Raw genomic sequence first — 25,710 nt, forward strand, 5'->3', positions numbered from 1 at the left:
ACTCTTTTTGTAATCTATAGAAATGCCAGATGAAGAGATAAAAGGAAAGCAGTGAATATAATAGCTCTCAATTTTACAAAAGTGCTTAGGAATAGTGACTTGGGTGAGGTTCTGGGGGAAAAATTAATAATAACAATTCAAATGGGCCTGGCAGGGGGTTCTGGCCTGAGGCTGGGAAGCAAGGAATCTCACTGCCCTCAGAGGGTGTGGGAAAGTGAGCTGGGGATCAGGTGCTGGGAGGAGGCTGCACGGCAGGGGCCCCCATGCACTGCCCGGAGCCTGCAAGTCAACTGAGGCGAGTCAAAGTTTGACAAATCCTCACGAGCCAGAGTGTGGCCCTGGGAGGAGCAGCAGGGGCAAGGCTGGAGCTGGCCAGAAATGCAGAATCTCAGGCCCCACCCCAGCCAGGCTGCAGGAGCATCTGCAGGCGACAAGCGCCCCAGGGAAGTCAGATACACACGGACATTCCAGAAACACTGCTCTAAACACTGTCAGGTTGGAGGGCACCACAACCCTCTGATCAGGTGCCGTCTCCCTCACCTTCACCCTGCCCCTCAGCAACGGCCCCCAGACACGCTGCTCCAGAGTTCACCCTCCTGCTCTCCGACCCCAAACTATTGCCTCTCTCCCCTAGTGCCAGCTTGTTCCCCTGGAAAGTCTCAGCCAGGCTAAGTTAGAAACACCATGGGGATGTTTGTCTTTTTAAAATGAGTCAGTTAATGATACTCTACTGGTGGGATTTCAGGCCCCGTAATACTAGATGTATGGGCAGAGGATCCCGTCCTGAGATCAAGGATAGAAACTTGAACTGAGTGCCCGCCCCTCCCCACCCCCACTCCAGGTACTAAGACATACTTTGTCTCATTTATTCCTCACAATCCTGGAGGTGTTGTTATCCTCCTTTTAGGGCGAAAATGACACTCAGAAAGGTTAACTTGTCTGAGGTTACACAACCAGGAGGGACAGAATCAAGCCTGCTTACCTGCTGTCTTCCAAAGTCAAGACCTTCCCCCAGCATCCTTCCACCTCACTCCCTCTGCCTACCTGTGTGGATCACCTTGCCGAGCCCTCATCAGGCCCACATCTGAATGACTGCACTTGAGGGTGACTGTGAGGGACTCTGTCCATTGAGCCTCCAAACCTCATCTACACCAACTTCTATGATGACTCAGAGGGTTGAGGAAGAAGAGCTAGGGATAGAGAGACAGAAAAGAAAAGAAAGTACATGAACCCACCAGGCACTTAATATGTTATTTAGATCCGACTTTTTTCCGAAAACAATTTAAGTAAACTTAGCAGAAAACTCATATATATTAGTCCCTTTATAATACTAATTAATAAGAGTGCCACATAATAAGGGGAAAAGATAATTTCACAGAGACCCAGGGAAAAGACAGCTGCTCCCACCAATCACAAACTTAGCTTTAGGTTCTCTGATAGTTGAGGCAAACAAGTATGATGACATTTTCTAATAAAAGTGAGTGTGATCAGGAAAGGCCCACCTTTTTCTTGGTACTTATAGGAAGGCATCTTATGAAACTGACAGATGCCCCTAACTGGGAAGGAGTGGAAAAAAATTATCTGTGACCTGGAGAAGCAAAATGTTTGGGTAAGGTGCCCCTAAATGAGATTCGACTTCGAAAGGCTTAAGCATTAACACAGGAAGGAAAAATTAATCATAAAGACAGAGATGGATTCAATAAGTGGGGGGGACCTCAAAAGTGCGGATCTGCTGAGACAGAAGCAGCCCCAGAGCCCAAAAGTGCGGATCTGCTGAGACAGAAGCAGCCCCAGAAGCAGCCCCAGAGCAGAGCACAAATTAGATGAGCTTGCAATGGGAAGAGGCAGAGAAATAAATAAAAAAGGCAAGATGATTTGGGCATGTGGGCATGTGCAGGGCCCATAACACAAAGCCAGGAGGAAATGGTCTCTGGTGGTGAGATGGAGCCTGGGAGATTGCAGCCAGCTGTGGGCATCTCATTAACCGACAGAGGTAGGCAAAGTGGAGAGAGTGCAGGGAAGGGCACCAGGCATGATTAGGTAGCAGGAGAGATTAATTTACGAGGAAAGATTAAAAACTAAAATAGGCTTGCTGGGCTCTGGGAAGGCTGGCTCCCAGCGTAGAGGGGTGAGGGAGGCACTAAGGAAGGTAGCAAAGCCGGGGGAGGAGGCCTAGCCTGGACCAGGCCCATGAAGGGACGAATGGGCCAGGGGTAGGGAGAGATGGCGGAAACACCCACCTAAGGAGACCTCAGTCAAAATTAGAAACTCAGATGAAGTTGCCATTTTTAGCTGCCATGTACAGAAGCTGCAGAGCCACGAGTTCTGCACAAAGAGCCGTCAACACATCCTCTCCATCCCACTCTTACTGTGATCAATGGGGCTTAGTTTTAAGATGGAGTGGATGCGGCGGGGGCTTAGTTCATTCATTCAACATTGTTGGGCATCTACTATGTGCTAGGGATTGTGCTAAGCATTGAGGAGACACATATAAGACACAGTCCCTCTAAGTGAGAGAGTGGCATGGACATATATACACTACCAAATGTAAAATAGATGGCTAGTAGGAAGCAGCCGCATAGCACAGGGAGATCAGCTGGGTGCTTTGTGACCACCTAGAGGGGTGGGATAGGGAGGGGGGAAGGGAGACGCAAGAGGGAAGAGATATGGGGATATATGTATATGTACAGCTGATTCACTTTGTTGTAAAGCAGAAACTAACACACCATTGGAAAGCAATTATACTCCAATAAAGATGTTAAAAAAAAAAAAAGACAGTCCCTGATCTCAAGGCACTTGAGAGTGCAGCTTATTCAATTCTTACAAGTCAGTGTGAAAGTACTTCTATTTGAAAAAACATAAACAGAGAGCACTGGAAACCAGACCGAGAAGCCAAAAGAATACTTCTCAGAAGAGGCTGCGCGTGAACCAAGTTTGGAGGGAAGATAGGCATGAGCTAGCTCAGGCAGTGGGTGGATGGATGGATGAGTCATCAGGCAGAAGGGGTAGTAAGTGCAAAGATGTGGTCTGAAACAGCATAATATGTTCAAGGAAATTAAAAAATTCAAATTTGCCCGGAGAAAGGGGGTAGGAAGGTAAAGAGAAGAAGCTTAATGTATTAGGCAAGGGCCCGATCATGAAAGAACTGGTATGCATGAAGCTCAGAAATTTGAACCTCAAACTGGAAGCTCTGTGGAGTCAGCAACCAGAGGCTTTTAAGAAGCAGCATGGCAAAATCAAGTGTAATTTTGTAACGATCACTCTGATGTCAGTGGAAACATGTACCCACCGGGAAGGATAGTCAGGAGGCAAGGAAATCAATTTGAGGACTATTTCCATGATCCAGGTAGGAATCTACAAGAGGCTGAACTAAGGCAGTGATGGCAGAGACACAGAGGCTGCAGACCTTTCTAAACGATTGGCAAGGGGAGCTGGGCAGGAAGATAGAGACTAGTAAATAAGGACTTGGCATGGGTTCCTGGCTGGGTGGTGGTGTTCATTCCTGAGGTAGGCAATGGTCACACAGGTTTCAGGGAGAAGTAAGAGCTCTATTCAGACAACTTGGGCTTGATAGGAGCATATATATCCTGTAGGCAGGTGGGCAACATGTTGGTCCTCAGTCCGGACTCAGAGATTCAGGAGTTATCAAATATTTGTGATAACTGAGGTCACAGTGTGAAGGAGAAACCCCCCAAAAGGGTTACACAGAAACTGGAGAGCAAAGCACCAAGAAAAAGTCTTGGGGGATACCAGCAGCTAAGGGGTCAGTGAAGGAAGGAAGGCTGCTGAGAAGGGTGAGAAGGAACAGCCTGAGAGGTTGTTGGAAAACAGAGAGGCCATGGGAACACACAAGTCAAGTGAGGAAGAGTTTCAGGAAGAAATGATGAACAGTAGGAGATGTCAACAACATTCAAGCAAGTAAGCACCAAAGTATCCACTGAATTCAACATTATGGAAGTCAATGGAGAGCAGCAAAGAGAGTGATGGATGGATCAGATAGGGCATAAGCCAGATTGCAATAAGTTGAGAGGGACGCAGGAGGTGACGAGGACAAGAAAGAGTACAGCAAGCACTTGGAAATGATTGGTTGTGAAGGGCAAGAGTAAGATAGGACAACTCCTAGACTGGGATGTGTGGTTGACAGGGGTATATGGTTGGTTTAAATTAATTGGTTCTTAAATGAGAATGACCTGAACATGTTTTCAGAGTAGGGAGGCAAATAGGTAGAAGATTTCAAGGGAATAAGACAGAGGGCTGGACTGAGCTCTGAGAAGGGGCTAATGGCACCTAAGATTTCAGCATGGCATCAGTTCTGGGTCATTCCAAGTCCAGAGTAAGCAGTCCTTGCTATATGCACGCTGGGCTCTGACCAAATGATTTGAGGTCAGAGGTGGAGCCAATGAAACCATCAGCCATTTTGGCAAGTAATATGGGAGATAAGCGAAAATACAGCCTCGTACACTCTTCCAAGAAATTATCCTCTAGTTAGGCATAAAGATACATTCCCCGTAAGAGGTTACTAAGCATTATAATGTAAGGACCCTTGCTTTAGCCACGGTAACCTCAAAAACAGAACTTGAGGCCAAAGCTTACTTTCTGTGGTTTTATTGGAGCGTGCAATCCCAGGGAAGCGAGAGGGAGGGTGTGGGATAAGAAATATATTTAGTCTCTGTCTGTGGTTCCTGGGGCAGAGCTCCTAAGACCCTGGTAATTTCCTAAGTGAGAGGAATCTCTTTGTTTCTCAAAGCAAGGACTTTAAATCAGGATGGGACCCTTATATAGCATCAGGATGGAACTAGTCACCAGAAAGCCCAAGGACTAGAGGGCTGGCATTTACAGCCGCACCACCAACCTCCAGGAACTGCGTGTGGTAGCGGGAAGGTGTGGGATGATAGAGATAAAAGGTCTATGAAAACTCTTGAACAAGATTTGATGAGCTTCCAGGTCGGTGAACACACGCCAGGAGTGCGGTGCATCTCAGTTCTATGGAGACAGAAGTTCCTGTGCTGGGGAGCCTTTCAGACCTCATCCTGTCTACCTCTTCATGTGGCCGTTGATCTGTATCCTTTCTAATACACTTTACAATACACTGGTAAATGTAAGTGAATGTTTCTCTGAGTTCTGTGAGCCACTCTAGCAAATTAATCAAACCCAAGAAGGGGGTCGTGGGAACCTCTGATTTATAGCCAGTGGTCAGAAGCACAGAAGACGATCTGGACTTGAGACTGGCATCTAAAGAGAAGGGTGGTCTTGTGGGGATGAGCCCTCAGCCTGTGGGATCTGATGGTATCTTCAGGTAGATAGTGACAGAATTGAGTTAACTGCTTGGTGGTGTTGAAAAAACACACAGTGGAGAGGGGACAGGGAGTGAAACTGGAGCAGGGGGAGTGAAGATATCTTCGAGTGGGTGCCTCACTGAGCTGGCCACCATCTGGCAACAAACATGCCGTTTGCTTGGTCTTACAAGATGTTGCCAGAGTTGTTTCCGTGAAACAACTGCTTCTTAGGACGTCCCTGGAAAGTGAGAAGGAGAAGGGCAAGCACCTGATCACTGCCTCCTTCTTGTCTCTCTTCTCTCAGGGACCAAGGTCCACCCAGGAGGCGTCATCTGGGTCGTGTTACCCAGCCAGAGCCACCGCAGTCCAGCTGGTCAGAGCACAGATGTCGAGGTCTCTCCTGGTCACTTGGTACCACATGTAGGGGCTCCGTGGGCTGTGGTGGAGGAAGCAGCTGGGCCTTTATAACCACGGGGATAGTGTGAAACTTCCCTAGGGTCACTGTGGCCAGGAAGTACACAAAGGGCCAAGGCCTGAGGTGTAGGCGAGCCAGGGAGATCTAGCCTGGTACTGAGATCAGGTCGGGCCCAGACTCGGTGTCTCCTCATGAGAACAGCATCAAGCAGTGGTCTGGGCACCTCAGGTAAATTAACTTTTCCAGTTTTCATTACAGCCTAATGAGGCACTCACACACACATTTAGAGATGGGAAAACTGAAGCAAAGAGGGGTTAAGGAACTCCCCTAACACCACACAGCTAGGAAGTGGCTGAGGGAGGATTCAATCCCAGGCGCTCTGTTGTGCCGTGCCGCCAACCCCACGAAGCCGCGAGGGAGAACCCCCAAAGGAAACATCGTGTAGCAGAAAGAGGAGCCGGGTTTCAGAAGCTGTGTAGAGCAGACAATAAGGAGGTGGGTGTTCTCGGTGGGAAGAGCAGACTGACAAAGGAAGTATAAATGACCTGAGTGAAGCTTGGTCAAGTAAGGGCTATGCGGCGATGGGTTCGGGCAGGACACTGGAATGTGCTCTGTAAGTAGATGGGGTGGGGAGTATGGGTAAGGGGACACGGCCAGCTTTAAGCAGAGCTGCCGACTGCACATGCGCACCTGTGAGCCCTGACTCACCTCCCACCTACCGTATCGGTGGTACTGAAGGGAGAAAACAGCCTCAGCCCCCGAGGGTGAGGGCGGCCTTGAACATACAGCAGCTTCCGGGTCTTTGTCCTCCAGACCCCTCTTGTCTGACCCCTTGAGGCCTAATAGACCCCTTTCTGACTCTTTCCCACTTTCTCCTAACCCAGAATGCTATCCAAATCCTTCCAGGGGAGAAGCATTGAATATTTGTCGAGTGCCTGCTGGGAGAGACACTCATTTTTCTCGCTGAATTCCAGAGGAACCTGGCAAAGTGGGCAGTGGTAGCCTCCAGCTTACCAGTGAGGACTGGCCTTGCCTTGGATCGGGCCCGTGTCAGAGGTGGGCGCTGGGTGAAGCTCTAAGAACCAGCCCAGCTCCCAGGCCCACTGCCTGCCTGTGTCCGCAGGGCACCTCCAACCTCCGGATTCCCACGTGAAAGATGCAGATTCCCCCATCCATGCTCCTCTTATAACACAGACTGGAAAACGCCTTGAAAGTGAAAATGCCATGGAAACACAAAGCATCATTTCTCAGGCCCAAGAAGAACGTGGCAGCTGAGCTTGGATACCGGTCACCAAACCGGTACAGGGTGAGTCAGGGTCAACACGGGGCAGGGGGCAATATTCCCAACAGAACTCCTTTGCCCAAGATGCATTCAATTAAACTCTTTTTAGGACATGCTTGAAATATTGGAATTGGCCCTTTCTTCATTATCATATATGCCCCACATGGTTGAGCATTGATAGTTGCTTTCTAATCATTTTTATTACTTACTTATGTGAAAGCCTCTGTGAGGAATAAGGGGATAGGTCGTTCCATTCTTGGGAGGAGAATACTGTGGACTGTCATCCACGGTCCAGGTGGCAGTCAGTGTGAGAGGTGGGACTGAACTCAATAACCCTCCCACTTGCCTCACCCACACCTAGTCCCATTCCAGTCATCCCTTTCTCAGGCAGGATGCCGCCATCAGCCTGATCGCTACGAGCCAGCTATTCAGAATCATTCATCCATTCGGAAAGTACTTTTTGAGAGGCTGCTGTGTGCCAGGCAATGTTCCAGGCATGAGAGAGACAGATTCCCTGACCTCATGGAGCTGGCATTCTACTGGCAAAAACAACCGAAAAATAAATATGTAATACGATGTCTTCCAAATTATCATGAAAATAACTGAACAGTGTAAGGAGAGAGACAGGGTAGACATTTGAGCAGAGCCCAAAATCAAGTGCAAAAATGGGCCGCGGGATGATGGAGAGGGGCAGCCAGGCAAAGAATGAGTTTGGTAGGTGTGGACTTAGTACCTCTCTCATCACATCCCTCATCTCCAAATACTCATGCATTCCACTTCTTTCTGTTTATCTACCGCCACCTTAGTTCAAGCCACCATAACTTCCTGCTCCAATTCTACTTTCAGTCCATTCTTCAGACTTCAGCCCAAGTGATCTTTGCAAAATGTACATCTGGCCACATGGCTTTAAATGTTCAGTACCTTCCCACTGCTCTTAGGATAAAAAGCAGCATCCTTCCTGTGACCCCCAAGGTTCTGCACAGTCTGGCTGCCCCCAGCCTCCTCTTGTAACACTTCCTTCCTCCCTGTTCTCTCTAAACCCCATGCGCTCTGGTCTTCTTGCAAAAGCACTCCCCAGCTCATCATTCTTTTAGGAAACCTTCCCTAACATCCAACTTGGACAGTTCCCTTTGTTATTGCTGGCTTAGAACCGCATTTCTCTTTCCCATAGCATGTATTTATGGATTCTTTATTACGATTATTCAATTCTATAAGAGTAGGGACTGAATCTGTTTTTAATCACCATGGTAACTCCAGCATCTAACACAGTGCTGGCATAGAGTAGGCCATCAATTCATACTTACTGAATGAATGAATGAACGGCAGTTTTTTATAAGGGAAGGGAAGCACACGACCTCTCTCTATGGCCAGACAGAACACAAGCCTGGGGATCTGGAAATGGCAAATATTACGAGCAAATGAGCTCCAGGTTCCAGGCCAGAGCCGAGACGGCAGAGCTACCCACAATCCCAGACTTCGCAGAGAGAAAGGAGGCACTCTTATGAGAGCAATTCAGGCTGGCACCAGCGGCCAAATTCATTTAAAGAGGCATAACACTTTAATTATCACGGCACTCCAAAGGACTAATACAGCTGAAAACTAAATGCTGGTAAAGGCTGCCTGGGTGAGGTCAGTGAGCTCAAGAAAGGTACCAGGACACAATGAGACTTTGAATTAGTATGCCAGGAGCATCCAAAACATATTCATTGTGTTAATAGAAACGCCTAAGTATATTAGACATTTGGGGACTTATTATTCATATTAGTTATAATATGGAAATCAAATTTTATTTCTAAATTGCAATCAAATGATATTTTCTATTAAAACTGTAGTAGCGAGACAAATTAAGCAATGCTACGGGTTACATATTACTAATCCAGTTTGGTTATAACTCACTTTTTTTTATTTTGTTATGAATCATCATGGGAATGAAATAAAACAAGATATTTTCCAAACTGAACTGAAAAGGCTTTTCTTTGGCAGAACGGAAACTGCTTAAGAGCTCAGATTAAGATAATAACACTGTCTTCGTGAAATAGACAAAGACAAGCACTGATGATGAAGCTTCATGTCCGTGAAAATAAGTCACCTTTTTCTTCTATCCCATTGTCCTGCGGAACCAAGGGCCGGAGGGTCTTAAAAGGTCAATTAATTAAATCTTCTGTGTTAAGAAAAAGTTGCATAAAATTCTTCCTTAAAGGCTGACGCCCCATTAAGAGTCAAATTTGACTTATTTGTCCAAAGTGCAGTGGCCTTCCCTTAAATGTGCCTGGATCCCCCACTGCCTCTTGCACATAGTAGGACTCAATGAAAGCTTGAGATGTTAAGTTAGTAAATAAATCAATCACAAGTTAACCACGTAGAAACATCTATTGATATTATATAAGCATATAAATCATCCAAAACAATGCTTGGTTCATAAAAGCTGTTTATAAATACGAGGTCTCTTTTTCCTAATAGGCACAGTTCAAGATAGCATTCACCTTCCGTGGTCCATCTAAAAACCACTCTATTGATAACAGAGGGCATTTATTGAGTGGTTACCATGAGCCAGGCACTGTGCCAAGCCTTTTCCATATATTATCACACTGATTATTCACAACAATCATAGAAGTGGGAGCTACTCTTAGTCCCATTCTGCCGACGAGGAAATGAGGCACTGAAAGGGAAGTAACTTGCCCAATATTACAAAGTTTCTGATGGTGGAGCCAGACTTCAAGTTTGAGACCAGGGCTTGTGCTCTAACCACTGGGATTCGCTGCCTCTCACACACAAGAAAGTTCCATAAACCTTGTCTTTCCCTCAGAGCTCTGTCCAAGGCTCTCCCAGACACTCAGTGAGGAGAGTGGCTGGTTTTGCTTCAGACTCCACCAGCTCATGTCCTCTGCATACTCAAAAGTTATGGAGAGAAAGCCCCAGATATCCTAGAAATCCTCTTCCTGCTCCTCTAAACAACATTTTCTCAGGCCACATGGCCCAGGAGTACAAATATGGTCACAATTAGACTAAGTATCTGGTATCACCCAGGACTTCCTTGACCAGGAATAATTGGCCCAAACGTTCCCAAGTCTGAAGTCCAAAGCTGGCCCCTAAGTTCTGTCACGTCCTCCGGTCCCCTCTGCTTCCAGCATCTGAGTCCATCCATGCCAGATGTGCTGGGTTGAACAGTGAATAGTGTATCCGCCTCTCAAATTCATGTCCACCAGGACCTCAGAATGTATCCTTATTTGGAAATAGTATCTTTGCAGATGTAATCAATTTAAGATAAGGTCATACTGGATTAGGGTGGGCTCTAAACCCAGCGACTGGTGTCCTTACAGGAGAGAGAGATTTGGAGACACACAGGACAGAAGGCCATGTGACTGCGGCAGAGATTGGAGGGATACAGCCACAAGCCAGGGAACCTTGGCTTGTAGGAGTCTCCAGAAGCTGGAGCAGACGTGGAAGGATCCTTCCCTAGAGGCTTCAGAGGGAGTGCTGTCCTGTGGACACCTTGCGTTTGGACTTCTGGCCTCCAGAACCGTGAGAGAATAAACTTCTGCTGTTTCAAGCCACCTGTGGTGTGGTATTTTATCATGGCAGTGCTAGGAAGCTAATCCACAGTTTCCCCACTTGCTCAATCCAGAGGCAGACATCACTCCACCTGCTGCCCCAAGCGCCGAGCATCTCCACGAGGTCAGCGTGCAGGTGAGGCTTAAGGTGGTCCCTGGACCCAAGCCAGGCCCCAAGATTTGATCCCAGTCGGCGAAGAGGTAAGTCCAGAATTCTGAGTAAACATTCAGAAGTGTACAGCAATTTGACAGAGTAATTTTACGTCTGTTGACTTTAGTAATAAAAAAACATTGGGACTTGCCTGTTGTACATCTGGTTTTTATTTCATTTTACTAGTAATTCATTTTTACTGCATCTTACAAAATATCCTTCTAAGATATACTGAAAATTAAAGGGGAAAAAGCCTGATCCTTCAGCACCAAGAGTCTGAGAAAACTTGTAGGGGACCAAAGGCCTTTCCGGAAACAGGGCCCACTCTCCTTGAAAGGCAGGCCCCATCAAAAAGAGCATTTTAAGTTTCTTCTTTTTATAACAACAAGCTCACCATTTTCCTGGTGTTGATCCTGCCCCCTCTCTGGGAACTGCTGCCACCTTGAATTTTTGCCAGAGAGTCCCAGAGGCGTCTCCAGCTACCACTCAAGGTTTGTCTTCCATTTGTCCGGGACCCAGGCCTCAGTGCATTTCCTGAGACGCTTCCCTGCCCTCTGGCCTCACACGCACTTTCTCCAGCCCCAAAGCTGCAGGTGATGCCTGGTGCTGTGTCTTACAGAAATGTTGGTTGCCGGCTCTTGGTTTTGCTCATTCTTTACTTCCCTGCAGCCCTTAGTCCCTCTAGGAATCAGGCTGGGGGCCTGGGGGCCTGGGGGCCTGGTGGGGCACAGCCTGGAAACTAGGCATGGAGCAGAATTACTTCTTCTGCAGGACTGGACCCACAGACATGCTGTCCCTCGGAAGGGCTTCGTCCCCAGCAGGTTCCTTGGTGCCCCGTGCAGGTAACCTAGGGCAGGCCCCTCCCCTCACTGCAAACACACACTGACACGCCTAAGCTCTCCTTGCACTCCCAGCTTAGGCCTGCCCGAGCTCCTCTGCAGACATGAACACTAAGCTATGGTAACAACAAAATCATAATGGCTGATGTACACCTAGCATATTCCATGTGCTAGCCAATGTTCAAGGGCTGTACTAGTTCAACTCATTCAATCCTCACAACATCCCTGTGTGGTAGATGCTACTGTTACCCCATTTTACAGATGAGAAAACTGAGGCACGAAGTGCTTGAGTAACTTGCCCAAGGCTACCAGCAAGCAAGTGGCAAAACTCTAATGCAGAGGTGGGGCCTCTGCCTCCAAAGCCCACCCCATGGCCACGAGAGTGTCCTTCCTCTCAGCTCCCATCCTACAGTTGTAATCAGATACCAGGGCAGAGCAGCATGTGCTCACATCTAACAGACCTTACCCTCCGTGGCTCTGCAGAGTTCACACCACGCCAGAGTCACCGAAGGCCCCAGTCCCCTCTGTCTTGTAGGAAAGCTTTCTTTTTTTTTTTAATCTATTGTCTTTTTTTTTTTTTTAATTTATTTATTGGTCACACCATGCAGCATGCGGGATCTTAGTTCCCCCACCAGGGATAGAACCTGCACCCCCTGCAGTGGAAGCGTGGAGTCTTAACCACTGGACCACCAGGGAAGTCCCGGAAAGCTTTCAATGTCTTGCAAAAATCCAGAATCTACAAGGGCTTCAGGAGGCATGAGTTTGCATCTGTGTTTCTAGGCTCGCACCCGTTCACCTTCCCCAGCTCACATCGCCTCTCCTTGGTCCTGTTGACCAACCCCCTCTCCCAACCCCCTCTCCTCGCAGGCCAGCCCAGGAGCACCTCCCACCGCAGGCAAGTGACGGCAGGAGCATCAGGACTGTCAGGGAGAAGAACGCCCAGCCTTTGGCCAATGCCTTAAATGTCCTCTTTAGGCTTTTGTTCATGTGCTTGAGATAGAAGATGGTGATAATAAAAATCATGCATCTTTACTGCGAAAAATGTCAAAGTATATAAAAGAATAGAAAGGAAATAACTAAAGCCTCTTCGCATTCCTCCCTCCTTCATCTTCCCCAATTCCAGGCCCACAAGTAACCAGGATTACATGCTTCAGCCTTAGACTTGTGTTTGGCTATAGAAGTTGCTTTCTATAGAGATACAAATACCGCCAAGAAGAGAAACCCTTTACATTGCCTTGGGTCATTTACCCCCATCCTCTTGCACTCCCCACACACCCCCCACCTGCACTTCCTGAGACAGGAATTGAAAAGAATGGGGAAGAGCTCCTGGGGGCCATGTGCCTGGTTGGGGACAAGGTAGACATAGATCAAGGGGGCGGGGCTGGTAGAACAGAGAGGCAAGGGGCACACAGGTGAAATGTTCAAACTTCATACTTTTGCTAAGGTTCAGACCTAGGAAAAAAAATCAGAGAGAGGGATGGCCTGCTGGAAGTCCAGATATGGTCAGTGCTGGGAGGAGCAGATGGTGCAGAAGGGGCAGGAATCTGGCTGAGAAATACACATGGAGCAGACTGCAGCCAACACACAGCCTTCTCCATGCGTCTCCTCTTTCCTTGAGGACCCACGACGCGTACAGATACACTCAAAACCTCCCTCTCTCTTCTCTCTCCCTTTCCTCTTCTCTTCCCTTCCCTTCCCTTCCTTTCCCTTCCCTTCTCTTCCCTCCTCTTCTCTCCTCTCCCCTCGCCCCCTTCCCTTCCTCTCTCTCTTTCTCTCTCTAATAGTGGCGACTTCCCAGTCTTAAAATCAGATTGTGATTAGATCTATAAACCATTCCGTCTTTGGAGCTGTCTGCCTTTGCACTTTCATGGGTTAACAGGTCTGGCTAAGGCAGCACAAGTTCGGTGCAAAGAACACTTGGCTAATTCTCTCCCTATTAGCCCACTGAGAGAATAACTACATATAATAACTGCCCTCTGCAGTGGTTAAGAATCCACCTGCCAATGCAGGGCACACAGGTTTGTGCCCTAGTCCGGGAAGATCTCACGTGCCACGGAGCAACTAAGCCCATGTGCCAAAACTACTGAGCCTGCACTCTAGAGCCCACGAGCCACAACTACTGAGCCCGTGAGCCACAACTACTGAAGCCCGCGTGCCTAGAGCCTGTGCTCTGCAACAAGAGAAGCCACCACAATGAGAAGCCCACGCACTGCAACGAAGAGTAGCCCCTGCTCGACACAACTAGAGAAAAGCCCACATGCAGCAACGAAGACCCAATGCAGCCAAAAATAAATTACAAAGAAATAAAAATAAAAAGTAACTGCCCTCTCCTTCTATTACCCCCAAAATCAACAAAAAAGCCCAACCTTGTCATTTTCTGTCCCCCCTGGGTTCCACTGAGCTTCCCTTCAGAATCAGGAATAAATTATCTCCAAAGGGTTCATTAAGAATAAATAATAATCTGCACTTCTAGCACACCTTTTGTCTAAGTATCTCAAAGTGCTTTACTTAATTAATTAATTAAGAGAATTAATTAATTCGGAAAACACTCCTGGAGGGAGAGAAGGCATACTAATGACACCTGTTTTCCAGATGAGTAAACTGAGGCCCAAAGCAGTGGATTCAAGGTCACAACAGGAAAAGTGACAAAGTGGCGTTGGCGGGGGTGGGGACAAGACTTAGCTTTACTTCAACGTGTTAAGACTTAGGTAACAAAAGGATGGGGCAGGGCAGGCCTGGAGGAAGAAAGCAGGAGGTTGGTGAGAGAAGCCGAAATGGCCGCTCTAGAAGTCGGGTGACACGAGGCTGAGATGAAGAGCTCAACAGAGGCTGGAGGGACAAGTCAAGTGGACACTAGGTGCAGAGACTGAGGGCTCAGATGCCCTGGATCAGAACCCAGGCTGGTGGGCTCTTGACAGAGGGTCTGAGGCCCTGGCAGGCCAGACACACGCACCTGAGTCAGCCGGGTCTGGGTGAGAGGCACAGGCTACCCTGGTAGGTTGGCGGTTGGCATACGATTAAATGATCTGAGCCCCCAGAACCTCCCTAGATGCTCCTGATTGGGACTAATGCGAATCGGAGTGTAGGCTCTTTGTCTGCAGGTGGGGCAAGCAGGCTCCCCTGTGAGGCCAGGTGAGTGCGAGGTGGAAAGGCAGCCCTCTCTGAACACCCTCTCCCTGAGCCTAGCTCCTGGGGTGGCCCCTCAGCCCCTCATTAGCATCCTGGTCACCCTAGACACTGCCCTGGGACTCAAGTCCCAACAACGCCTTGCTGACTTTCATCCGAAACAGGGGACAGGGCAGCAGAAACTTCCCAGAAGTCCCCAACACTCTCCGTGTCCCCCTTGTGCCAGTCCAATCCGTCACCTCAGCCCATCTAGCCCTCGGTCCCAGCAAAGCTAATTAGGCCACGTGTGCACGCGTACCTACACATACACATGCACACAGGCCCCCGTGAACATGCGTGGCGCTACAAATTAACAACACAAGCTTGTCTTTTTCATTGTGTTTTTATTATGATGCTCCTCAATGATGTTTTTAAATGAATTTTGGGGCTTCCCTGGTGGCGCAGTGGTTGAGAGTCCACCTGCTGATGCAGGGACACAGGTTCATGCCCCGGTCCGGGAAGATCCCACATGCCACGGAGTGGCTGGGCCCGTGAGCCATGGCCGCTGAGCCTGCGCGTCCGGAGCCTGTGCTCAACAACAGGAGAGGCCACAACAGTGAGAGGCCCGCGTACCGCAAAAAAATAAAATAAAATAAATGAATTTGAATAGTCCCTGTAATTTGTTCTACATTGCATCGCAAGTGCGAGGGCCCTACAGGGATTGCTGCACGGAATACAATATCATGTGAGCGTGGCTTCTGCTTGCCTTTCTGCTTCCTCATAATTAAGCTTTATTGAGTTGTAAAATGAATAACAATTCAAAGAACTTGTTTATTGATGCAGGTGCGACCTGCAGCTATATGAGAAAAGTTTCTCCACTTCCTGACCTCACCAAGTGGCCCCGGACTGTGTCTGCTCTCTCGCCCTTCCATTCTGGTTATGAGCAATGACAGTCCGGGGCCACTCGGTGAGCAGCTACAGATTTCTTTGACACCATGAAGCAGACTGCCGGTGTCTGCATTGGGAAGGGAACCCTAACTAAGTCTTGTCAAGGGTTGAAGTCAGCTGAGATTCTAGGGACTCCTGACTTCCCTCTCTTGATGCCTAGAATGCTGTTACTTGGGAAGTCCACCTCTTTGGTGAGGGCATTGTGTCCTATCGACATGCACCTAACCTCAGGAAGGGATCGCACATTAGAGCCTCATAAACCTTACAGCCTAACAGGACTTAGGTGATCAGCTTCTCTCAGGGAGATGTCCAGCTGGGAGGTCTCTGCAGAAGTGAAACTTTGCTAATGTGGATCAGCAATGCTGAAGGGATGGCTCAGAGCACAGGGCAGCATCTGGGGAAGATCCGTCTGGAGGTGGCCAGGTGGAGGCACTGACTCCAGGTGGTCTGGGCACCAGAGGGGCAGGAGAGGTACAGACATACTGAGAGGCTGCAAAGGGAGGGAGAAAGGCACAAGATACACCTCACCCTCGTGCTCTATCTTTCTTGTCAGAGGTTCCGAGCCGCTTGAATTGTTGGGGAATTCAAATGGAGTTTTCAGTTACCCCAGGGCTAGAAACTAGTTAACATAACTGTCAGATCAAAACTAGGTCTCCAGACTGGACCCAACTCAACAAACACCTTGTTTAACAAGCAATTGTAGACTTTAGGAGATTCCACAAGTGAAATGATGAGGAAACAAGAGCTCTTCTTAATGGGGGTGGGAGGCATAGGACCACACAGACCCCTTCACACATGTACCATTAGAGCAGGATATGATCTGCATAGAATCAAGGGCTCAGCCTATTATACCATCATGTCACAGTGTATTCTGGACAAAGTCCTGGCTGGGAAGTGAAGGCTTCTTCTATTCCATACAGCTGTGGGCGGGTTCCATCCCCTGATCACTCTCCAAACAAAAGACTGCTGAGACCTGGCCTCTGTTTACATGTGCCCTGGGAGCTTTGGGAGGCTCTCTACAGATGACAATGCTTTCAAGCGAATACTCTGGGGACCCCTAGTTTCTGAAAAGAAAAGCCTCCTGGCAGAGGAGCTGGAGGAGGCAGTTGCAGCTCATGCTAAGCACAGTTCATATGTGTACACCCCTGTATCAGTTGAGGCTGCTGTAACAGAATATCATAGACTGGGGGGCTTAAACAACAGAAGCTATTTCTCACAGTTCTGGAGGTGAAAGTTCAAGATCAGGGTGCCAGCATATGGTTTAGTCCCTTTGAGAACCCACTTCCTGATTTGCAAACAGCCGTCTTCTTGCTGTGTCCTTACCTGTTGGAGAGAAGCAGCTCTGGCCCCTCCATCTCCTTATAAGGGTACTAATCCCATCATGGGGCTCCACCCTCATGACCTAATCTGACCCTAATTACTGCCCAATGACCCCACCTCCAAATACCATCACACTGAGGATTAGGGTTTCAACATATGAATTTTGGGGGACACAAACGTTTAGTGCATAGCAACACCATTGTCAGCCCATGAGCACATGCCCCAGTTCTCTGCCCTGTCATTTCTCATCACCAAGACAAGTCACAGGCAGGAGAGGGGGATTGCTCCTTTCCCTTCCTCTCCAATTCTGTCAGTGTGGCTCTTTGTGCCTTGTGTGCCCTACAAGACTGTCACCAATGTTCATTTTGCTCTAAGGGGCAAGTCAGGGAGTGCAAAGAAGCTCACTTGATGTGATGGGCTTAGAGACCCAAACAGCCAGGACAGCCCTGGATCCTACCTTCTGTGACTCACCTAGAGTTTACCTTGTTATTCGTGTGGTCTGCCTGTGTCACTGTTTCCATTTTGTTCTTTGGTTGATTGGTTAGCTGGTCTGCCTGTTTCATAACAAGTATGGCTTTTCTCTAGTTATGGTCTTAGGCATTTCCTCTGGACTTTACCAATGCCCTATTGCTCATCTAACGCTAGTATTCTTGGCAATTTATACCATAGTCTCACAGGGAGACAGAAACTGAGGCAAATTACAGTTCCCAAGGCAGCAAATGCAGCCTTCACAAGACCAGCAACTCCACTGTTGATCTGTGTGGGGAAGACCTTTGGGGAAAGTTCTGGAAGTCAAAATGGTCTCCATCGATGACATCCTTCTCCACTGAGGCCTCGCAGCACAAGGAAACACGCCTAGGACTTATGAGGCAATTCCACAGCAAGAACTAAGCCAAAGGGATGGCCCCTTCAGAAACCAATGTCCCATGCACAGTACAGGCAAGGGAAGCAAACAGAGAGGGGCAGAGACTAAGTTTAAGCAACTCTAGAATCTTCTGACTCCTCCCCGCCCTGTAAGGAGTTAGCTTGCTCCCTTCCATCTTCTGAGTAAAAGCATATTTTTGTACATATTCCATTTGGTAATAGCAGCTCCCAGTTATTGGGCACTTATCAATACTAATAGATGGGCCCTCTGCTAACGCTTAATTTCTCCTCTTTCAGGCGTCACAACCACCCCATGAGGAAGGCCCATCACTGGTGCTGTTTCACAGAAGAGGACCTGAGGCTTAGAAAGGTTGGTAAAAATCTGCCAAAGGTCACCCTGCTAATAATTGGGATTTGAGTCAGTCTGACTCCAGAGCAGACTACACACCATTCTGGTGCCATTCATGTGGATGCAGTTGTTTCTCCAGGGACAGAAATTGCCTATTCACGTGCATCCTACTCTGTGGGCCAAGCCCCGTGCTCAGCTAAGTAGTCACACCAAGGATCAGGGCAATTACCATGAGCATACAGTCCTGCAATGCTGATGTCATTGACAGCAAGTCTCTGCACTCAGATTGCTATTTTATTTTGACACAAAAGCCCATGTAGAATTCAAGGGGCCTCATCCCTGAATATATGGGACAAAACTAAAGTGCTAGTCTTCTAGTTCCTGGTTCCTCATATAAGGAGCCTGGAAGTTGCCACTATGCCCTAACAAGTAAAAAGCTAAACAGATTGGAAAATCAACAATTCTTCTTAGATTTTAAAAGAGGGGAGGACACAGGCAAACTACTGCCCCCAAGATTGGAGATACAGACAGGCGAATGCAGAGAGTCTTTGCTTCCTGGAGCAGAGACTGGAAACCACCATAGAAACCAGTGCCAGGGTAGGAAAACCTGAACCAGAACCAATGAATTGCTGGAGGTTCAGTGTGGACAAGTCTGAGAGTTAAAAACTTCAGATGGACCCACTCATAGTGGGGAGCTCCCCACAATTTTGGGAATTTTTCCTCCAGGAGCTTGACCAGATTCTCAAAGTAAAGATCAGAGAAAAATCCCCTGACTCTTGCAACAGGTGGAGGGGAAAAGGGATCATTTTTAAATAAGTGAGAACAGTCTGTTCTTCTTAACAAGACTTGCTAGTTAACAAGACTTGCAAGACTTAACTAGTTAACAAGACTTGCAAGACTTAACTAGTTAACCAGAGCCTAACCTGCTGGGGTATTATCAAAGCTTAACTGATCTGGGGGAGGGGAAATATTTAAAGCCAGCTCTAGCCATCTTCTCCCCCCAGGGTGGGGGGAATAGGTGGAGGGGAGCAGGATGGGGTCGGGGGAGGTCAGAATCTGCAAAACAGTTGTGAAGTTCACAGTCAGGAGGCACAGGCTCACTAAAAGATTCAGACCTAATCATAGGGCTATAGAATGCTTCCCATCCCCACACACTTCACCACAATGCTACTAAAGGCTCATTTATAGCAGTTCCTTTCACCTGGTACATTACATCTGGCTATCAAGAAAAAATTACAAGGCATATCAAAAGGCAAAAAATAAAATTTAAAGAGAGAGAGCAAACATCAGATCCAGACATGGCAAGGATATTGAAATTATCAGACCAAGAATGTAAAACAACTACCATGCATATGCTAAGGATGTAATGGATAAAGTAGACAGCATGCAAGAACAGATGGGCAATGTAAGCAGAGAGATGGCAATCCAAAGAAAGAACCAAAAAGAAATGCTAGAGAGAGAGAAAAATAAAACAGTATAAGAGAAATAAAGAATTCTTTTAATGGGCTTATTAGTAGACTGGGTGTGGCTAAGGAAAGAATCTCTGAGCTTAAGGATATAGCAATAGAAGCCTCCAAAACTGAAAAGCAAAGAGATCATAGGGTGAAAATACAGAACAGAATATCCAAGAACTATGGGACATCTATAGAATAGAGAGCTCTGAAATAGACCCACGTAAATATAGTCAATACAATGGCACAAATACAAAAGGCAAATACAAAGGCAATAAAATGGAGCAAAGATTGTCTTTTCAACAAATGGTTCTGGAACAACTGGACATCTACATGCAAAGAAAATGAATCTAGACACAGACCTTACACCTTTCACAAAAATTAACTCAAAATGGATCATAGACCTAAATGTAAAACACAAAACTATAAAACTCTTAGAAGATAACATAGGAGAAAACCTAAATGACCTTAGATGTAGCAATGGCTTTTTAGGGCATGATCCATGGAAAAAAAACAATTGATAAGCTGTACTTCATTAAAATTAAAAACTGCATTAAAATTGAAAAGACAATTTTAAAAGAATGAGAGCACCAACAACAGATAGGAAAAAATATTTGCAAAAGGCACATCTATAAAGGACTATTATCCAAAATAACTCTTAAAACTCAACAATAAGAAAACAAGAAACCTGAATAAAAAATGGGCCAAATACCTTAACAGACACCTCAACAAAGAAGATATACAGATGGCAAAAAAAAAAAAAACATATGAAAAGTTGCTCCATATCACATGTCATCAGGGAAATGCAAATTAACCCAACAATAAGATACTACTACACACCAATTAGAATGGCCAAAAATCTGGAACATTGACAACACCAAATGCTGACAAGGATGTGGAGTAACAGGAACTTTTATTCATTGCTGGTGGTAATGGAAAATGGTATATCCACTTTGGAAGACAATTTGGTGGTTACTTACAAAACTAAACATACTCTTACCATACGATCCAGCAATCGTCCACAGAAAAACCTGCACACGGTTGTTTATTGCTTATTTATATAATTGCCAAAACTTGGAAGCAACCACGATGTCCTTCAACATGTAAATGAACAAATAAACTATGGTACATCCAGACAATGGAATATTATTCAACACTAAAAAGAAATGACCTATCAATCCATCAAAAGATATGGAGGAACCTTAAATGCATATTACTAAGTGAAAGAAGCCAACCTGAAAATGTTGTATACTGTATGATTCCAACTATATGACATTCTGGAAAAGGCAAAATTATGCCCACAGTCAACAGATCAGTGGTTGCCAGGGACTGGGGGTGGGGGGGGAATAAACATATGGAGCACAGAGTATTTTTAGGGCAGTGAAAACACTCTGTATGACACCCTAATGATGGATACATGACATTATACATTAGTCCAAACCCTAGAACGTACAGCACCAAGAACAAACCTTAAGATAAACTATGGACTTTGGGTGATTAAGATATGTCGATGTAAGTTCAGCAATTGTAACAAATATAACTCTCTGATGGGGGATATTGATATTGAGGTGGGCTACGCATGTGTAGAGACAGGGGGTATATGGGAAATCTCTGTACCTTCCACTAAGTTTTGCTGCAAACCTAAAACTACTTTTAAAAATAGTCTTTAAAAAAACCACTAAACTAAATTATTGCAAGCAGCCACCTACAATGCCAGTAGTGACATGAGGGAAAAGATACTTAAGAGAGAGGGGAATGGTAGTGTGTATTCACAAGATCAGGGTGTGCATAGCTACACACACGCTCACATTTTCACTCCTATTCCACGTGGCATGTAGCAAAGTCCTTCACACGTGGGAGTCCTACAGACGTTTGAAGACTGATGTCTAGTTCATATCTTCTATGATCTTAGGGTGTATGTGTTGTATATGTATGTGCATGTATGTGTACATGATGAAGTTTACAGGTGTGCAAGCATGTGTTGATTTTGTGAACTATCTTTGCAAGCTGTATGTATGTATTAGTACATGTATGTTGTGTAGACATATACACATGCACGTTTTATATATATCTGTGTGTGTGAATAATAATATTGCAACTAGCCATGAAGAGAGGACCAGTTTACGGGTGAGCCTCTGAATGACTAGCTGGGCATGAAGACCTGCGCATCTAGGCAGGTTCACTGCTGGGAAGTGGGGCCTGCAAGCATCAGCACTGAAGCAAATGCCCCAAGGGCACGGCCACAGGGAGGGGGCTGATGTCAAGGCCATAGGGAGCCATGGCCCCAGAGGGCTGGGGCCGCTGAGCTCTGGCCGAGGCAGCTCCAGAGGAGCGGAGCTGAGCAGCCTCAGGCACAGGCTGACCCCAGGGAACTGAGGGAGGAGGGAAAGCCAATAGTAAATAGGCTTGAGGGTGTGAAGCCCCTGGAGGCCCCTTCCCTCGCCACTCTCCAGATTGGCCTTCTGGGAGCTAGGGGGAGGCAGACACATGGATTTCTGTCAGATCTGTCTACAAGGAATGCCTGGGTGGTGTTTCTGAAACCAGCAATGCAACATTCAGCTAATTCTGGTCATGAGGAAACTGAGGGCTTGTCTGAAGTCCTGCCAGGAATCAACTGAGCCCAGTACATAGTATTCAGTAAATGACTATGGATGAATCAGTGAGTGAAGAAATGAATGAAAGGGCGAGAGGGAAGAGAAAGGGTTAATTGAGTGGGCAATAGGAAGCATCCTGAACTTTTGACTGTCTACTGCTTATTCCAAAGACTCCTCTTTGGAACAAGAGAAGGTTAGTAGAGATGAATTCATTAAAAATGGGGACCTTGATCTTTCTACTCTCTGAGGGGGAGAGGAGGTACTGAAAGAGAGTATGCATGACTCATGATTATTTTGAGCTGTGTGTTCATAAAGGGAAGTTTTATGTGGATGTGTATTTGGGTCCATGAATGATACCCTGGATAAAGAGGGATAAAAAAACATTTGCTGAAGTCAAAGACCTTGTGAGATAATAAGAGAGATTTAACATAATCACAAACAATCACAATTGATTCATTCATTCTACCAGTGTTGTCAACACTGAGCTGGGATCAACGGTGGAAGCCCTGATACATCAGACCCACATGGTACCCTGAAGGAGCCCAGAGAGACAAGGCGTGTTTCCCAACATTAGCATCAAGAGAGAGATTGCAGCAAGCCGAGAGGGGTACACAGGTGCCGTGCAAGGGGAGTTAGGAGAAGCCAAGAGGCAATGTTCTTTGTGTGTGTGTGTGTGTGTGTGTGTGCGTGCACGTGTGTGTCTGGGTGGAGGGCTTCTGTAGTTGAGTGTTGGGTTTTTGGCTCATTTTGATGGCTGTGTTTAGGGTACACCATGTGAGGGAAATTGCTGCTATGATTTCCCACCTCCCTCCAACATTCTGAAGCATGTTATTAGAAGATCATAAGTGGGGTGATCATATAACTTATCGTCCAAAGTGGGACTCTTGAAAGTGGAAAAGGGCACTGTTAATACCCATGCCAGACACCTAGCATAGCCTGAGACTGACCTGTGCAAACTGGGGCTGGTGGTTGCCCCAGTTATGGAGGTGAGCAGTAGGCTGTCCTAGAGTCCCCTGCAGCCACAGGGTGGACATCCCAGGTCACCTCATGGGGGTGAGTTCATGCCATTCCCCTTCCAGAAGATGGGCCCTGCCCTATCCCACTCAGCAGTGACGCTGACCCGTGGGGGCAGAGGCAAAGGCTCAGCGGGGGCAAAGTGGGAGCAAAGGCTCCCAGGGCCTCCAATGTCTTGTCTCCCCACAGCCAGGCTCGGCGTGCAGGGCCCCCAGCAGTCAGCAAGCCTGCTGCCCAGCCTGGGATCTTAGCCCTTATTCCATCCACTCGAGCCCCACCGGTTCCCCGTGCCAGCCCAGGCGGAGACTCTAATGGATTACTCGCATTATCTCCCTCATCACTGCTTAAATATTTATCAGACCATTATGTATTTAGTGGCCAGGAGCAGGGAGTGGAAGGGGCAAAAGGCAGAACTGCTTTGGCCAGATGCAAGGGTTAATTACAGATTAGATAAATCCCCCTCCGATTTAAAAATTAAATAAATAAACATGGTGGGGAGATTAAAAGGCAACTGTTACTTACATGTAAGGAAGTCCAGGACAGCCTAATCCAGGTTTTGGTGTCTTCCAGAGCCTTGTTTTTTTTATCTCGCTGCTCCCTTCCCCTACCTGCAAGCCTGTGGGCTGCCTGAGCCTTAAACCTGCTTCTAATTAAAAACCGTACTTCCACTTTTGCTCCTCAAGCAACCAGTGTGTGGGAAAATTCAAGCTCTCCTAGAACCGGAGTCAACATCCGCCTCATAAAAGAAGTTCTGAAGGTAACTCCAGGGCTGGCACTGTGAAATATTGTTCATTATAAAGAAGCAGCTGAGATAATGATGTTTTCTAATTTCCCTTTCTCAGAAATTAAATAAAAAGTCACGTCTAAATTACAATACTGGATTGAGATCAGACGAGGGCCCCATGCAGAGAGCTCATGATCTATCCTTCCCACATTTTACAGCCATTAAAAAAGATGATTGTCGTTTTTTTCCCCTCCCTTTTCTTTGAGGCCATTCACATTTGTTTTGAACTCTCACTGTGTTTTATTCGAATCTCTTAAAAGTGCCAGTGCACATAATAAGTCAATCACAAACTTAAATTAAGAAAAAAGCAAAACAGGCGCCCCGGCGAACTAGGGCTCTGAACTCCAAGCTCAGCCACCTAGAGGGCCCCTAACTAGGCTGTTCACCAGCCCCTTCATGGACCTGCAGCTTTGCCCACTACCCAGTTGGCAAAGTCTTCTCCAGGGAGTGTCAGGGTGGGGAGGGCTCAGCTCAAAAATAGCCTACATTTCTACAGCCCTCCTTAGAGCAGAAATGCCCTTGGTCAAAATGAAAACGCTGGACTGGCTGGTAAAGTGTATTTAGAAAACGCTAATGAGCCTGTCATATCACAGTTAATCGAGCATTTATCTGACTAGTCAACAAGGGGAGAAGAGGAACACGGGCACATGTTGGCAGTTATGATTTAAGCATTCTCTGTTCTGAGAAGTTCTTGGTATTCCCTGAATGTTGCACAAAAGTTGGTGCTGAAAATCATTATTTTTGATGGAATTTATTAAACAGCATCATTTTTTTTTACATCTTTATTGGGGTATAATTGCTTTACGATGGTGTGTTAGTTTCTGCTTTATAACAAAGTGAATCAGTTATACATATACATATGTTCCCATATCTCTTCCCTCTTGCGTCTCCCTCCCTCCCACCCTCCCTATCCCACCCCTCTAGGTGGTCACAAACCACCGAGCTGATCACCCTGTGCTATGTGGCTGCTTCCCACTAGCTATCTATTTTATGTTTGGTAGTGTATATATGTCCATGCCTCTCTCTCGCTTTGTCACAGCTTACCCTTCCCCCTCAAGTCCATGCTCTAGTAGGTCTGTGTCTTTATTCCTGTCTTACCCCTAGGTTCTTCATGACACGTTTTTTTCTTAAATTCCATATATATGTGTTAGCATGCGGTATTTGTCTTTCTCTTTCTGACTTACTTCACTCTGTATGACAGACTCTAGGTCTATCCACCTCATTACAAATAGCTCAATTTCGTTTCTTTTTATGGCTGAGTAATATTCCATTGTATATATGTGCCACATCTTTTTTATCCATTCATCCGATGATGGACGCTTAGGTTGTTTCCATCTCCGGGCTACTGTAAATAGAGCTGCAATGAACATTTTGGTACATGACTCTTTTTGAATTATGGTTTTCTCAGGGTGTATGCCCAGTAGTGGGATTGCTGGGTCATGTGGTAGTTCTATTTGTAGTTTTTTAAGGGACCTCCATACTGTTCTCCATAGTGGCTGTACCAATTCACATTCCCACCAGCAGTGCAAGAGTGTTCCTTTTCTCCGCACCCTCTCCAGCATTTATTGTTTCTAGATTTTTTGACGATGGCCATTCTGACTGGTGTGAGATGATATCTCATTGTAGTTTTGATTTGCATTTCTCTAATGATTAGTGATGTTGAGCATTCTTTCATGTGTTTGTTGGCAATCTGTATATCTTCTTTGGAGAAATGTCTATTTAGGTCTTCTGCCCATTTTTGGATTGGGTTGTTTGTTTTTTTGTTAT

Source organism: Leucopleurus acutus (genome assembly GCF_964270905.1).
Source record: "Leucopleurus acutus genome assembly, chromosome: 13".
NCBI lineage: Eukaryota > Metazoa > Chordata > Mammalia > Artiodactyla > Delphinidae > Leucopleurus > Leucopleurus acutus.